The sequence below is a fragment of the Bidens hawaiensis genome, unplaced genomic scaffold (genome assembly GCF_021521415.1).
Source record: "Bidens hawaiensis isolate Kalapana, Puna unplaced genomic scaffold, B.hawaiensis_p1.1 tig00029678_1, whole genome shotgun sequence".
In the NCBI taxonomy this organism is placed as follows: Eukaryota; Viridiplantae; Streptophyta; class Magnoliopsida; order Asterales; family Asteraceae; genus Bidens; species Bidens hawaiensis.
The window spans coordinates 207,707-225,122 of NW_027505160.1; the positions used below are offsets into that span (position 1 = coordinate 207,707).

At 35.6% G+C, this 17,416-nt stretch overlaps 1 pseudogene; it reads left to right on the forward strand.

Moving 5' to 3' along the window:
* LOC143611153 (clavaminate synthase-like protein At3g21360) overlaps window positions 1–17,416 on the forward strand; it is a 73,552-nt pseudogene that overhangs the window by 44,937 nt on the left and 11,199 nt on the right.

Sequence of the window (17,416 nt, forward strand, 5' to 3'; positions counted from 1 at the left end):
ACTATTAAGTTATACAATTTGTCAAACAGGTTCCCGATTTCCCGTCAAAATTAATTTTCTTTTGCGAAGAAGAACCCGGAGATGGGGGAGAAACTCCAATAGTCTTGAGTAATGTTATATATGGAAAGATGAAAGAGAAGCATCCGCTGTTCGTTATGAAACTAGAGAAGCATGGATTGAAAAGTACTGTAATAGCTGGTGATGAGGACGATCTGTCGGCCGTCGCTAACAGAGGTTGGAAGTCGACATACATGACAAATGACAAAAAAATTGCTGAAGAAAGGTTTTATTTTCTTCTCTATACTAAACAAACTGAAAATAATAATCAGATCATGATTACCACTAAATTAACTACTAATATTAGATGGTTTGTCCCTATTGTGATTGTGTGATGGTTAGCTGTCTCTCCTCCATTCTAGAGGTAGAAAGTTTAAATCCTGCAAGGTGCGGGTCTAATGGCCAGGAATTTAAAAGAGTACTTTTGTCGAAAGATATATTAGATGGCTGAATACTCTCTATGTTAAATTTACTTTTTAGTAAGGAGATATATATAATGACTAATTTAATAGAGACTAATTTAGTAAAAATTATAAAATCGGGGTGGGCACAACCTTTATACAAATAATAAATATATCTTGTTATAGCCAAACAAAATATATTAAAATGGACACACACGTGTCCATAGTGTTTTTTTCATGCCATAAAATTATATAGTGCACAGACCGGTTTTTTTAACCTAAACCAGTTTCGGGTTGAACCGAACCGGTTCTCGGCCAAGGCAATCAAAATCGGTTTTTGTCTAAACCAGTTGAAACCTGAACTGGTTAGAAGCATTCGAAACTATAACCCCGTGTAACCGGTTGGGGTTGGTTTTAACCGGTTTTAGGTAACTCGGTTTCAAACCGGTTTTCTTGTTTGAATTTATAAAAAGTTTGTTTGCATTGAAGGATCATATTTAATGAATTAAATGGCAATACAGTTGTGAGTTAATTGTGTAACCGGTTTGCAAATTTATTAATACACCGTTTAAACTTTGAAATTTTGAATATTTATGCTCATTAAATGGAATGGATGAGCATGAGCCTTAATAAAAGGAATATCTATGGGAACTTGTAAGCGTTGAATGAATTCTCTTGCACATGATTTTTTTTAAACGAACAAAAGGATCCAATTGTAATAGAGAGGTGGGTAAGCGGGCAACAAGCTGTGCCGCCACCCCCTTTTGAATGGCAAAGCCGATCCGACGTCAAAGAACTACAACTTTGTTTTCTTGCATATTGAATGTAAATATTATAATAATATAAAAGAACTCAGCGTAATAAAGGGGCAAACCGGTTCTAAACCTGGTTAAACCGGTTTTTGTCTAACCGGTTCCAAACAGCCGGGTTTAAACCGATTACAGCTAAAAAACTGGTTTTTGTAAAATCGGGTTAAAACTGGTTTGGTTATAGTTCAGTTTTCGAGTCAGTTTGGTTAACCGGTTTGTTTGCCCGCCTCTAATAAGCAATGCTGGCCAGATAGGTATATAACATAATTACATAAATCAGCTACTCTACCAAATGAAATTTCTTCATTTAAAGAGACAAAAGCACTATAAAAAAAGCCAAAACACTAAGAAGGGTAACAAGTCCATGTAAGTATTGTGCTTTAAGTTTTAGAAATGATGTTTTAAATTCTTTTAGTATGATATTATATATAAAAAACGTGTTAAGTTAACGCTCAATAATCTCTTAATGTACAATAGGTACGCGAATCACGCTTAAGCCCGTTTTACAAAAAGCTCAAGCCAAAAACAAAAAACGCTCAATCGAATTCTAAACCCTAAATACGCTCAAGTGTAAAATAGAAACGCTCAAAGGTTAAATCTAATTACGCTGAAAGTCGAAATTGATCAACTGGGGATCCAATTGATGATTAATTGGATCAGTTTTAAAGTTTAACTAATGATTTGCTAAAATAAATGCTAAAAACAAAACCTGCGAACTGCATTCTGGCATTTTTCTGGTGAGTTGTAGCACCACATTGTCGACGCCAATGATGGTGACGGAGGAGTGTTTGATGCCGATGACTGACGGAGTGGTGGAACGGTGGTGGTGGACGGGGAGATCGTTGGGGGGCATATTTGTGATTTAGGGTTTTTTGAGATCAAGGGTTGTGGAAGTCGCATACATATCGTATGATAAAGATTATTGTATTCTATTATTTATCTAGAAAAAAATACATTATATATAACAATTTAAAACACAATGAAAATGTATTTTAGGCATGAACTTTAAAGCACGGTAGTGTTTTAAATTAATAGTGTGTTAAAAATCATACATATAAGACATTTTAATCTGTTATATATTATCACACTAGGTTACTTACTCGTATAGCACACGGGTTAGAATAGGTAATTATTTTTTAATAATAAAATAATGTGAAATACAAAAAATTGTATCATATATATAAAGATATATTATACGATAAAATAATTACACATTACGCAATTTGGAAATAAAAAGTTGTTAGTAAATTCATAAAACATAAATTATTTATTTGTTATTTTCTATATCAAAACTTAGTTGTGAATGACTACTTTTTTAAACCAACTCGTGGACCAAAACTCATTATAATCTTGAATTGTTTTGACATGAACAATATCTGATACTTTAGCCGGTTAAAGAAACCCACCCGTTTCGTATTGGTTACTTATAAAAATCTAATAATAATAGCTAATACAATATATCTTATATTAAACAAATTAACATATTTATGATGGTATTAATTCTTTTAAATTAGAATGGAATTATTAAAAATTGAAAATGAAATATTAAAAAGAGAAATATAATTAATATGAGAGAGAGGAGGGAAAATTTTATAAGGATTAATATAGTGATAACATGTGACATTAGAAAGCTTTATTTATTAAATAGTATAGATATGATGGTTTTCTATATGCTAGCATACCAACAGAATCCAAAACATAATTCCTATAACTTAAAACACAATGCCTACATAGATTTCTTACACTTAGAGTTGGCTCGTCGAACAATTTTCTCTCTCTCTCTCTCTCTATCTATATATATATATACACATATAGGCTATCTCAATGAGTTGTGAAAATTCAGGAAATCCATTGTATGGTTCTAAGACATGCCACATTTGCATTTTTATTATTCATTTGAGGGGCAGCTTGGTCATTTGTTTCTTTATTATTTTTATCCAGAATCTTGTACCATTCATGGTAAAAACTTTTTATTTATTATATTATACACTAAACATTACAAAAACTTTCCGGCGAGCATCTCAATCAATGGCAGACAAGCGGCAACGGTAACCTTGACATGCATTGAAAAAAACACTCATAAGCTGAAGTCGTCGTCGAAAATCGTGAAATGCACATTAGATTAACATCAGATGTGGAAAAACTCTCGCCATGACGGCCAGGGTTTCTAAATCATGAAATACACATTAGATCCAAATCAGATCTGGAAAAACTCTCACCGGAAAACGTATAATCTCAACCCATAGGAAAACAAACACCTAGTCATTGTATCCAAACGTCACCTCCACATCGTGAAACTGCCACCACTATCGCCGTCAAGTTCCATAGAGGGTTAAAAACCACCATCTTTATGCTTTTTGGAGAGAGAATGGATGAGGAATATGGAGATTTTAGTCTTGAGAGAGAGAGAGAGAGATCAGCTTTTGAAATTGTAAAGTAGAGAGTAAGATATTTAGAGGTGTGGATATGATTTGTTTAGGCTATGATTGTGACAAAAAGCAAGTTCAAGTTACTTTATACATTTGCCCCCTTTTGTATTAATTGATATTAAAATATTCAATTTAAACCAACATTTGTTTGAAGCAATCTTAACCATCCAATTAGTTCAATCAATGGTTAATATAGGATTTCCAGGTGTGTCACAACTCCATTGAATTTTCATTTTTTCATTTCCACACACACATATATATATATATACATATATAGGGTGGAGTTATAATAAGAAGTGGAGTCTGTCTAAAAAGTTTAAGAAGTAATCTGGTGCGTTAGATTTGATGATCTGATGGTCCAGATGGATAGTGTGTTTTTTAGGCGCTGTGTTGTTTTAATTCTTGTTTTATAACACTCTAGGGGCATAATCGTCTCCGTGTGTTATATTATATGTGGAAACACTATCAATCTATAATTATCATTTTTTAATCCAACTTTAAAACACATCACCAAGAACATTACTACATATATAACAGTGTGTTAAATATCGAAATAATCAAAATTTAAAAAAAAAAACATATTTTAATCAAAATTTAAAGCACAACACCAAGAACGCCAAGAACACCAAGAACAAAAACACACTTTTATTAACAAAAAACACACCAGTATTAAACACACAAGAACCTATACATTCAAATTACAAAGGATCAAACCATTCCCCCCCCCCCCCCCAAACACCCATTAAATACACATATACACACACATTAAGGTTCGTTACATCTGCCGTTGTTATAGACGGATAGAAAGCCGCCGGCAATAGCGCCAACAGAAGTCAACGGTGAAACCCCCAAAATTAGAAGAACAACCCGCCATTTAAAAAAACCTTGAACCACCCCTCACTGAAACTCAATCTCCACTACGATGGCAATGAGGACGGCGGCGGTGGAGATTGGGACCATTGGTTGAACACGGCGGTGGTTAGCTGAACACTGTAGTAAATGGTTGAACACGATGGTGGCGGTGGATGTATGAACGACGGTGTGGCTGATTGAACGTGATGGTGGCGGTGGATGGCTGAGTGACAGTGCGGCTGAACACGGCGGTGGCGGCGGATGGTTAAACGCAGCGGTGGCGGAGCAGAAATGTTTCTTTCCCTCTTTTCTCCTCAAGACATCCTGACCTGTTGTCATCCCTTCTTCAACTCTCGACCTCCCTGTTTTCCATGTTTTTTCCGGTTGTTGTCTCTTTCCGGCGGTGGTGGAGGAAGGAGGTGGAGCAGGACCGGTGGACCTCCTATGGATGTCAAATTATATTCGTTTTTAAATGTTAGATGAAAAGAAAATTGTTGGATTACTAATATAGAATATATGTAAATTAAATCAGTAATTAATTTATATAATTAAAATGATATGTTTGTTTTCATTTCCATAATTAAAAAGATATGGTTGTTTACAATCTTGTTCTTATGTAGCATATTAGATTTAACGGTCGAAATCACTTCTTACACTTTTTAGGAAAATACTAGTTCTTATTCTAACCTTGCTCTATATATATATATATATATATATATATCTATATATATATATATAGGTTAGGGTTAACGTAAAAAAACAATATTTTTGTGAGAAGAATAAGAATAGATCTAGACCCTTAGATCTAGGATCTAGTGGTTGAGATTAGTAGTTTCTAAAATTTGTATAGTTTTCTATTTACATGGTATAATTTTCTATTTAGGTTGTGTGCTTTGTTTTAAAGCCTTCTCACAAAACAATTATTTTTTATTTGAATCCTCTTCTAAATGAGCTTTTGAAATTGCAAAGTAATAGTTTTTTGTTTTGAAATTGTATATATGGGGTAGAGTTGTTGCAAAAAAGCAATAGTTTTGTGAGAAACATAGGAATAGATCTAAGATCTATCGATTGAGATTAATAGTTTCTAAAAGCCGTATACTGTTCTATTTACATGGTATAGTAACATATTTTAATTTTGAGTTTCATATTAAAAGCATTCTCACACTTCTCACAAATTAATAGTTTTAAGTTTAGTAAATTTACGACATTTGATGCATATAGTATAACACTTGATACAATCACTTTAAGTCATACAAACTTTTTCAAAATATAATATCATTTTTTGTAAACACTAATAATAAAAATAATAATTAATATACAATATTTATTAATGTATACACAAGTCAAAACACCTATTGTCAAACAAAACCCCTCGCATAATAAAAGTAATTATAGAACTATTTACTTATGTAATAAACGGAATACTTTAGAAGGCAAAGTTCAAAATGTGTCTGCAGGTATTAACAGCAAAACAAAATTCTTCAAAATATGCCATCATACCGACATTGTAGCCCATGTCTTTAAAGTATTCAGCTACGTTAACGGAAATATGTAACTAAAACAATAAATCTATTCAAATGAAAAAATAAAATGCTTAAAATTGTTCCAAGTCAGAAATATGTAATTGAGTTTCTACAATTAATCTTTACATATGTAATTGAGTTTCTACAATTAATCTTTACAGTAGGACACAGTGATGACCCTGCGCATCAAAAAACCAACTGTTGTATAAAAAAACGAACAAGTTTTAACAGGAATTGATTTGATATCAAAAAACCAACTGTTGTATAAAAAAACGAACAAGTTTTAACAGGAATTGATTGAATATCAAATCGATTACAAATTAATATCTAAAACCATACCTTTAAACACTATATCGATAAAACCGTTAGTCGATTAACAGCAATCGATTAAATATCAAATCAATTAACAGTTACTATAAAAATCATATTTTTAAACCCTAAAGCAATTAACAGTAAATTGATTTCATGTTTGGAAGCGACAAATCAATTAAACGCTAAATCTAAATCAAACTTGAAACTTCAAAACAATGAATCGATTTGATGTTGTTTGAAGCAAGAAATCGTGATGAAACTGGTTAGATAAGCATGGCTAAATGAATTTTATTAGAGTTTGAATGTGAAGTTTAATGTAACTTGATATTGAAATAAAGGTATGTGGGTTATGAAACTGGTACAGTGTGCTTATGTGTTGTATTATTAGTCAATTACTTAATGGTATCCAATAGTTTATTAATTTTGGAAATGGTGTATGTGCCATTCTACGTGTACGTCTTATGAGGGGACAAATGTTCACAAAAGGTTAATTTTGATAGTATAGGTAGTTTTATTTATTTATTTATCGATGAATAGAATTTTTAAAAATGGTTTTATTAAGAAGAAACACTTTTTATTTATGTTATAAGATACTCTGTTATCTTACTTTTATAGAATATTTTTTTATATTATTTTTAGTAGGGTTTTTTTAACAAATCAATATTTTTTTAGAAATTATCTTTTTGTTTAAGTTTCTATTAAGATTCTTTTATTATTAATTTCATTTTAAAGAAAATGTATTGTATAACTATTGGTATCAAAGCAATATTCGTTAAAGTATAAAAAACTTCATTAAAAAACTTCATTTAAGATGATATATTTTATCTCTTATTTTAATCAAAAGGTTATATTTTTATTAATTTAATGAAAAATGCTAAACCTATATCGAAACGACCCAAACTAAAGTAAAAGAAAATTACATAAAAAATCTATACTCTATATAAATGTCTACCAAAAAATTCTAGGTGTCACTCGCTGGTCGCTACCCCCTCCTCTTATGGTTCCTTCATTCATAAATGGTGAAATTCTATGTGTTTGAATAGGGGTGTTATTCGGGTTGCACTTTTCGGTTTCCCAGGTTGGGTTCGTGAAATTTATTTCGAGTACGCATATTCGTCCCTAATATCCCCCGGGTTATTCGGGTTCGAGTTGTATGACTACGAGTTAATCAGGTTTTGAGTATTTTACCTAAAAACTAAAAATAAATATACAAATTCTAAAATTCAAGAAAATATATTATCTTCAAATTTTAACTTACCTAAACAAACAACAAGCCACATAATCCAATTGAAAGTGTCTGGAAAATAGTTCAATTGATGGAGTGAATAACTGGACGATTGATGAAGTGAGCCCGAAGAAACAATCGATTGACTTCTTGAATAAATAGTCATATCTAAGCTCTTGAATTAATGAACGTTGGAATAGTAATCGATAGATGGGGTTGGAATTGAAATGGAATAGGCGACTTAAAAAAGGAATCTGGTAGGCAGCGATATTCATTGAATAGGCTAAGGCATGAGATATAATAATTGAATAGAATAGTTAGTCAAACGGGTTATTAGGGTTTTTTGGGTTTACCTAAAACCCATTAAAAAAAATACTTGGTACTTGACTTGTATTAGTTTGGGTGTACTCAGGTTCGTTAGATTCTGGTTCGAGTTTTATAAGTGAGGGTGCTCTCGAGTTCGAGTTAACAGTTATTCGGGACGGGTTTTGGGTTGCGGTTAAAAATGGCAGCCCTACTTTTGACCCGTTTAAGTTAAAAAAAATAAGTAGGTCATGGGTCTCACCAAACCCGGATAGCTCTTAAAAGATTATAACATCTTGTTATTTGTGAAATCCTTTCATTATCAAACAATAATTTTCATGAATACTGGGTCTCTCCAAACCCGGGTAACCCTTAAATAGGTTATAACATTTCATTTAAATTAAAAAAAATATTTAAATAAGGGTGTCATGGGTCTTACCAAACCTAGATAACCCTTAAACATGTTATATCATCTCATTAATTTGTGAAACCTTGCCTCCCAAAAAATCCTAAGTGTCTCTATACCCCCCCTAATCGTGCCACTAGATTGCTTCATTCATGAATGGTGTGCGTTTGACATATTTAGGTTAAAAACTAAGCAGATCATGGGTCTCACAAACCCAGATTGCCCTTAAGTGGGTTATAACATCTCCTTTATTTGTGTAACCCTTTCATCATCAAACTCTAATTTAATTTCTCCCCTCTACATATCCTCTGTCACCGGTCTATCATCTCTATCACCATTTAATTTTTGATTTCCACCCAGCATCGTCAACCTCCCTTCTCATCCATCAACCACCATCGTCACCTACATCAACCACCCCTTCTTTGTTGGATTTCTCTTGACGTCGAATGTACTCCAATTAATCTGCTTGCCCTTACTTCCTTTTTTTTATTTATGAAACCCTATCCGGGTCAACTCATTTTCATCTTCATTTACCACCACCATTCCAACCTTCATTCCAGGCCTAGAACGGTTGTTACTGGTGCAAATTACTAACATACTATGTTATCTTAAATATATAAAAGCATGCCTTATTTAGTTTTTGATTTTAATGCTCTCTTATGCGAACTCGAGTTAAATGTTCGTTCATTTAAAATTTAAACGAACAATTCACGAACATAAACGAACACAGGTAAACAAGCATAAATGAACATATATGAAAAAAATGTAAACAAATACAAAAAACATAAAAGAATATAAATAAACCAAACCAAACCAAACCAAACCGTTAGTTACAGATTTTAATTATCGAAAATCGAAACCAAACCTTTGACCTTTAAAATCGAACCAAGCCAAACCGTTACTAATTAACGGTTTGATTCCGGTTTAGTTTAACGGTTTTGAGTTTTATCTAGCTTTATTGTTAACACCCTTCAGTTTATTCCAAATCCACAACATCATATTTCTGAACCTATTGTTTATCATCATATTTAATACTATTAATATGCTCACTTTAATAATTGAGGAACCACGAGTTGTTCATGATTCGATAGATATGCAGGATCTAGTCTTCGAAGAAGATCAATCAACAAGTAATTAGGGCTTAGTGTGTGTTAGTGTATGTTTTTAGAGTGTATTCGGAATGAGTAACAACTCAGAGGCTCATAAAATAATCAGATCGTTTATTCAGATTAAGATAAGTTACAAGACTATTTATAGTGGCGACTCATTCGCTAAACATGCTTAGCAAATGAGTTACATTCGCTAGACAATCCCCTAGAAAATTGCCTTATTCATTAACTTCTCATTTGCTAACATCCCTTAGCGAATGAGCTAGACAAAAACCTGTTCATTCGCTAGCATTCCCTAGCGAAATGCTAGCGAATGAACTTACATTAATTGCAAAACTAGTCCTTAAACTTATTACAATTACCAAAACGATAAACAAAGAATGAGACGCCACGTGATGTATCAACAAACCCCCTTCGTCTCAAGCTTTGTACGTTTTCACATCTTGAATCTTGTGGTCTTCCAGTCAGCACAGCTATGAATTCCAAATGCATAACACGTACGTACGACTCGTTGGAATTGCAAATTAAGCTTGTTGTCTTTATTGTAAGCCATCTGATCTGATTTTTGAATAAAACGTCGTTATCAGACTTAGACAGGTTAACCAACCACATCGGATCCAAACCCCGAATAAACTTAATCTTATCTCCAGAACCCAACACGATCATAGCTTCACCCCTCTATCGTCATAATACCACCGATTGAATTCCTTATGAAGGCTCTGTGGCACAACCTTTAGAGGAACTTTCTTCAGAGTGCGCAGTCGTTTAACTTTAAGCATGTAATTGATTGCAATTTCATGAAACAAGCTATGAACTAAACACATAATCATATAACATGTAATTTCACATAGATAATATTATAAATATATGCTCAAGATATTATTTCATATTTTCACCAACATTTAGGGTCTAACACGCGCGATTCGGTAATTCTCTAAGTACTGCTATAATGTTTATGCAATAAGCGACACACTTAATTAACCCTAATTTAGTGAAATGCATGAATGAGTGTTTGAGATAATGGAAAATGTATTAATGGTGTTAACAAGAAATTATCAGGTGTCACACAGCTCATCCCTCTTTTTAATTCTCTCCCCCGTGATCAGCTACTAGGGCTCTCAACTGATCATTTTCTCGGTTTAAGTATTGAAGTCTTCTCATCATCTTTAACTAATCTATTCTAATTTCCTCTTGAAAAAACTAATATGCGTTTATCTGAGTAGCTTGTAAGTGTACCAAGTTCATAAGATGAAGCATCTGAGTCTAAGGAAAGTTATGAAATGTAGGAGGAAAAGGAGTCAAAGGACTGTGCGGTCTCACAAACGTCATCGCAGGCGAATAAACGATCTGAGTTAGCGTTAGCACGGTTCCGACAGACACCGTGGGGCTTGTTGTTGCAGGAGACTGTATCATAGGAGGAATAGGAGTATGAAATTGTTGTAGACTCGATTGAAGAATATATGCACATCTTGGATCTATAGATGTAATGGCCACCAAAGTAACCATCGGAGTACTCTGAACAGGAAAAATAGATGTAGCAGGATCAGTAGTAGGAACAGATCTCGAAACAACTTGCTTGGGGTCTTGTATCATAACCCCCGTACCTCTTCTTCGTTTTCTTTTCTGCTTCAGCTCATTTGTAGCAACAACTTTGCCTTTAGCCCTTTACGTTTCCGAGCCTCGTTACCACCATCACCACCATCATTCTCTCACCTAGACCACCATTATAACCACCATTACCACCACCACCTTGATTAACTTCATGTTCCGAATCCAAATCATCATGTATCCAATGATCGTTCAGAGGTGGCTTATGATGACCGTCGTTTGAGTCATGCAAAAACCTAATTAACCTAAGCAGCTAGGGTAAGTCAGGTATCGTATCCACCAGGAGTATGTGGTCAGTGTGAAGTGAAATCAATTCCTAAACTTATGAAGTAATTCAATTAAAGTGCTGATCACACTAGCAAACGGTTTATATGTTATAACAAGCAACCAAGTAATCACCTATTCAATCAATTACAAAAGACAAATCACACCCAGGAATCCAAGTAATTAACCTAACAACAAACTCATGCAACTTAACAGATTAACAATCACTGATCAATACCGATTGACTAACTAGATAAACCTTAGGCATCCACGCTTACTAACACACGGCACTGGTTATCAAACAGTCCCTGCCAGTGTGACTTAACTAAGGGAAAGCGTATGCTTCATCACATTCAACTAGTCAAAACAATCCTACAAGCAATTATCATAGCAACTAGCACACTAATCGTTCCGATCGAAATAAACCTAAACCGACTGGCTGCACAATAATACTAGACATCAATACTCATAGATTAATCAAAGATCATTACAATCAATTCGTTCTAAATACATGAGAAAAACTGAAAGATACAATACTCTACATCCCGGGTATGACTCGAAGAAACTAGCCGCGTATCGGCATCTCTCGGGCCTCGGTTATGATCTAGTAGGCCATGTATGATGCTTAGAGATGATTGGAATTGATGGGGGCTCTCTCTTCTGCTCTGAAAATCACCTGAAAGGTCAAGAATGGCGTCTCGGGTCGTCAAAACGTAATATAAAACAAAACCCTAACTTTCACGATTCTGGGGACCATCGCGTAGCGCGATGGCCTCCTCTCCTGGTCCATCGCGCTACGCGATGGACCAAAAGTCAACGCAGTCATTTACAGGGCATCGCGCTACCTTCAACACCCATCGCGCTACGTGATGGGTCTCCTTTCTCAGCAACTTCACATGATTGCCTCGGTAAGCGTGCTGGACATCCCGGGTCTTCATTCCATACTCGTACAGGTCCAAATTAAACGCGTTAAGTACCTGTGACCTGAAACACAACAAACACGTATGAAGTTCCAAAGTTCCTAAACTAAACACGTAAAACAAGTACGTTAACACAATTAATATGTACAAATAAACCGAACATCACATCCCCACACTTATCTTTTGCTTGCCCTCAAGAAAAACTCTAAAGTAAACATTAACCGCCACCATAGGTCAACCAATTATCACCATTAATACTAGCAAGGTTTAGGGTCATACCCATTTTCCCAGACTGACACTTTCTAAATTGACATCCCACAAATAAAGTTAATGCTACCATAAAACTATAGAATCAACCAGGTAAGTGTACTTTGTTTCTGGTTAGAGCATACAGGTTCACACCCCTCACACTATCAACACTCCTCTCGGTATACTCGTCATCATCGAACCCGGGGCAATCTTCAACCTTATACCCCAATCCACCACAATCTGAACAAACGGGGAATTTCACCCCGACCTTACCAACCTCCTTTTTCTCTTTCCGATAACCCGCGAGTTCCCGTTCCAACTCTGCAATTTTGACTGACTCGCTCGAGGCTGATTTAACTGTTCGGGTGACCCCGACTTTTCGTCTTCGATCTGCTGCTGCCTCTGCCTTGGAATCTTCACACATAAATTCCAAAAATTCCCAATCATCTTCCTCGGGTTGATTCAACAACTGACTATTACACGAAGCCTTCAAATGCTTTCTGTCTACATACGTCAACCCATCAACGAAACACTTAACCAACTCCCATAACTCAATCTGATGGTGCGGGCACTTCCGAATCATTTCCTTGTAATGAATAAAAGCCTCGTGAAACAAATCACCCGGTAACTGTGAAAAGTGTCTAATCTCCATTCGGGCCTCGATAGTCTTCGACTGTGAATAGTACTCGTTAAGGAAAACCTGCTGCATCTCGGCCCAGCTCTCAATACTGTGCATCAGTAGCGAGTTGAACCAGTGTTTTGCTTTGTCTTTTAATGAAAACTGGAACAACCGCAACCGCACCTCATCCTGATCGTATGTACCATCACCAATAGACCCGCAAATCGCTGAAAAATCTGACAAGTGTGAATACGGGTCTTCTGATCCCAGTCCGTGAAAACGGGGAATTATGTTGATGTAGGACGGACGGGATTTAAATGTCGGTTGTCCCTGAACACGCACCTGTGGGACAATCGGTGATGCACCATCTGAAATAGCCGGTCTGAACCGACTGTTAACACCCTGAACCGGAGGCCTGTAATTCCTTTGTCTAGCCCTCGGTTCCTCAAAACCTCCCCGATTAACCTGAATCAGTTGTCTCTGTTCCTCCCAATACCTTCCTATACCACCTCGATCAAGATTTCTGTTCCTTCACCTGTTACCTCTCACCCTAACCGGTTCCTCAACCTCATCAACCTCTTCAACACGCAAACCCGCATTTTCATTTCTCGGGCCAAATTCCTCCTCATCTCCCTCTTCTTCATCTTCAGTGTGAATACTGGCATGGTCAAACTCTTGAATAATCGTCTGTCGGTGACGATGGGTATTGTTCGGGGCTAATGGCCCGGGTCTGTCATGGTTTCGGTTTCGGTTTCTAGAGTGTCGGGCTGAATTTTGAGGTTGTTGATTGGTGTTTATTGGTGGTGGTGGATCATTGTTTGGTGGATTCAGTTCGGGTTGGAAAACGTTAATTTCGGGTGGTGGGTCTTGGTTTTGGTTCTGACCTTCCATATCTGGCTGTCTGATCTGAGCTCGGTTTTGCCGAGCTAACCGTTCGATTTCTGGCTGGTAAATCAGTGGAGAATTTCTTCCTGAATGGCGGGTGTGCATAAGCCTGTTACCTGCACAAATAACCATCTCGCGTAAAATGGGAAAATAAAACTAAACTAAAAATAAAAATAAAAATAACTAAATTAAACTAAGAAATCAATTAACACAAAAACACTAAGCGCACTAACTCCCTGGCAACAGCGCCATTTTGATGACCGTCGTTTAAGTCATGCAAAAACCTAATTAACCTAAGCAGCTAGGGTAAGTCAGGTATCGTATCCACCAGGAGTATGTGGTCAGTGTGAAGTGAAATCCATTCCTAAACTTATGAAGTAATTCAATTAAAGTGCTGATCATACTAGCAAACGGTTTATATGTTATAACAAGCAACCAAGTAATCACGTATTCAATCAATTACAAAAGACAAATCACACCCAGGAATCCAAGTAATTAACCTAACAGCAAACTCATGCAACTTAACAGATTAACAATCACTGATCAATACCGATTGACTAACTAGATAAACCTTAGGCATCCACGTTTACTAACACACGACACTGGTTATCAAACAGTCCCTGCCAGTGTGACTTAACTAAGGGAAAACGTATGCTTCATCACATTCAACTAGTCAAAACAATCCTACAAGCAATTATCATAGCAACTAGCACACTAATCGTTCCGATCGAAATAAACCTAAACCGACTGGCTGCACAATAATACTAGACATCAATACTCATAGATTAATCAAAGATCATTACAATCAATTCGTTCTAAATACATGAGAAAAACTGAAAGATACAATACTCTACATCCCGGGTATGACTCGAAGAAACTAGCCGCGCATCGGCATCTCTCGGGCCTCGGTTATGATCTGGTAGGCCATGTTTGATGCTTAGAGATGATTGGAAGTGATGGGGGCTCTCTCTTCTGCTCTGAAAATCACCTGAAAGGTCAAGAATGGCGTCTCGGGTCGTCAAAACGTAATATAAAACAAAACCCTAACTTTCACGATTCTGGGGAGCGTAGCGCGATGGCCTCCTCTCCTGGTCCATCGCGCTACGCGATGGACCAAAAGTCAACGCAGTCATTTACAGGGCATCGCGCTACCTTCAACACCCATCGCGCTACGCGATGGGTCTCCTTTCTCAGCAACTTCACATGATTGCCTCGGTAAGCGTGCTGGACATCCCGGGTCTTCATTCCATGCTCGTACAGGTCCAAATTAAACGCGTTAACTACCTGTGACCTGAAACACAACAAACACGTATGAAGTACCAAAGTTCCTAAACTAAACACGTAAAACAAGTACGTTAACACAATTAAATATGTACAAATAAACCGAAGATCAGCTTATATAACTCACTAGCAAGATGACCAATCAAACGTTTATACTTTGGCCTTGTCTCATCAGTCTTACCCCTACAAACCATCAACCTCTAAATAGTATCCTCATTCATGTGTTCCTTTTTGATAACATCAACAGTGATCTGAGGATCCTTTGTCAAGTTTGGCACAAAGTGGTTGATAATCATTTGAAGGAAATGTAAGTACATAATAAACTTATTTGTCTTTGTAGCATAATTCTCCTTCAAATGATAGAACACCATCTCTGAAAAGTTAATTGTTTATTCAACACCAAAGCCACCATAGCCGATTGAAGCATAATACGGCCTTGATCAAAACCACCTACCCAAACAATGTATCAGCACATGGAGAAGGTACTTGTACTCCGCATGAAGATTCGCCTTGTTGTACTAAGAAGCATTCAGGTTTCCATCATACTTTAACGTTCTAAACAAACCCTCGATTATATCCTTCTCGAATGTGTACACATCATTGTCATTATCAGTGAACAGCAACACATCTCGAATAACTAGAAGAGAGTAACAATGATTTGGTGCCCTTGAACGGTTGCATCAATGTGATTCTACTTATCAACATAACGACTTGTATCCCAAAAAGATCGTATAATAATGTAGTACATCAGGAGATTCGTGGATATAACTCGGTAAATCCTCGATCGGCATAAGAAACTAATAACTCCTCCAAAGGTAGCACAATCTGAAAAGTTTTGACCCAGAAATGCCACAATGTTGTGTTTATGCTCTACAACCCATCGAGCAGCAATAGTTTCTTCTTCTTGTTGCAGTTGAGGTTCAGCTGGATGAGCTTGCTGTAAAACGAACACATTTAGACTTTAAAATATATGAAGAATTTTCCAAAATTCCCTCATTTGTTAAAACATGAATTTTAACGAATGGAATTAAGTTCATACACCAATGTTAAGTAGCAAATGACTCATTTTCTATCAAACTCTCATTCTCTATTCACATTTACTATCATTATATAAATCATGAGCGTCATTCGCTAAGGAAACTCAAAATGAGGTTCATTCGTGAAAAAGAATAATGAAAGGAGTATTCGTCACAAAGTGAGTGAATGAGCAACATATTATAGCGAATGGAGAAGAATGATTGAAGTCCAACTAATGGACAAGAAATTAGGTGAATGGGCCACTCATATTCAAAAACCCAGAAAGTCAAAATATGCAATTTCAAAATCTAATTAACACGGAAAACAACGAGGAACACCCAAAACATGTCACTTAATAATCGAAACATGATCGCGAACACAAACATGACAACTAATTTCATTTTAAAACAAGTTTTAGTTGTCTAACTGATTTTGTTAAGGTCCGTTGAGGGTTAAACTTCAAAATGGTCTAAAATTGATCTAATCAACACCCATATTTTCAATAGACAATAAAGACTACCTAACGATGATTTAATGGTAATGATTAACAAAGATTGAACACACAAATTGGATCTGAAAAATTTTGGTAGAGGTTCGGCTAGAGAGAGTGAATATCGAGGTGCACATTATGAAGACAAATGAACTTCATTCGTCAAAATAAACTATTTATACTCCGTACACTCCAGGCACGAAACCCTAGTTCATGAATAGGTTCATTCTCTTCAAATGAAGCGAATGACCATTCATTCTATAACATTTATAAAATGAGTCTTCATTCGCTAAAGATGTAGCGTATGACACATCAGCTAATGAGATTTATAACGAACAAGACACCATTATCTAACAAATCTAGTGAATGAGTTCCATTTGCTGTGAACTCATAGCGAATAAAGACAAAAAGTAACGAATGAATGAAAGTTATCCAAAAGACCCTGTAAAATTTATAATTTACCCTTCAAAACATGAATTTTGAAGAAAAACCAACATAATTAAATTAAAATCATGGATAAAAATTTTAAACAAGATGGGAAAATCCAATATTTTATCAATTTAAATTCGCATAGCTTGGAGATTGGAAATAAAGCCAAAAATAAAATCTCTTTGAATTTTGAAAATTTTAAACCAAAACACAACTAAAATATTTTTG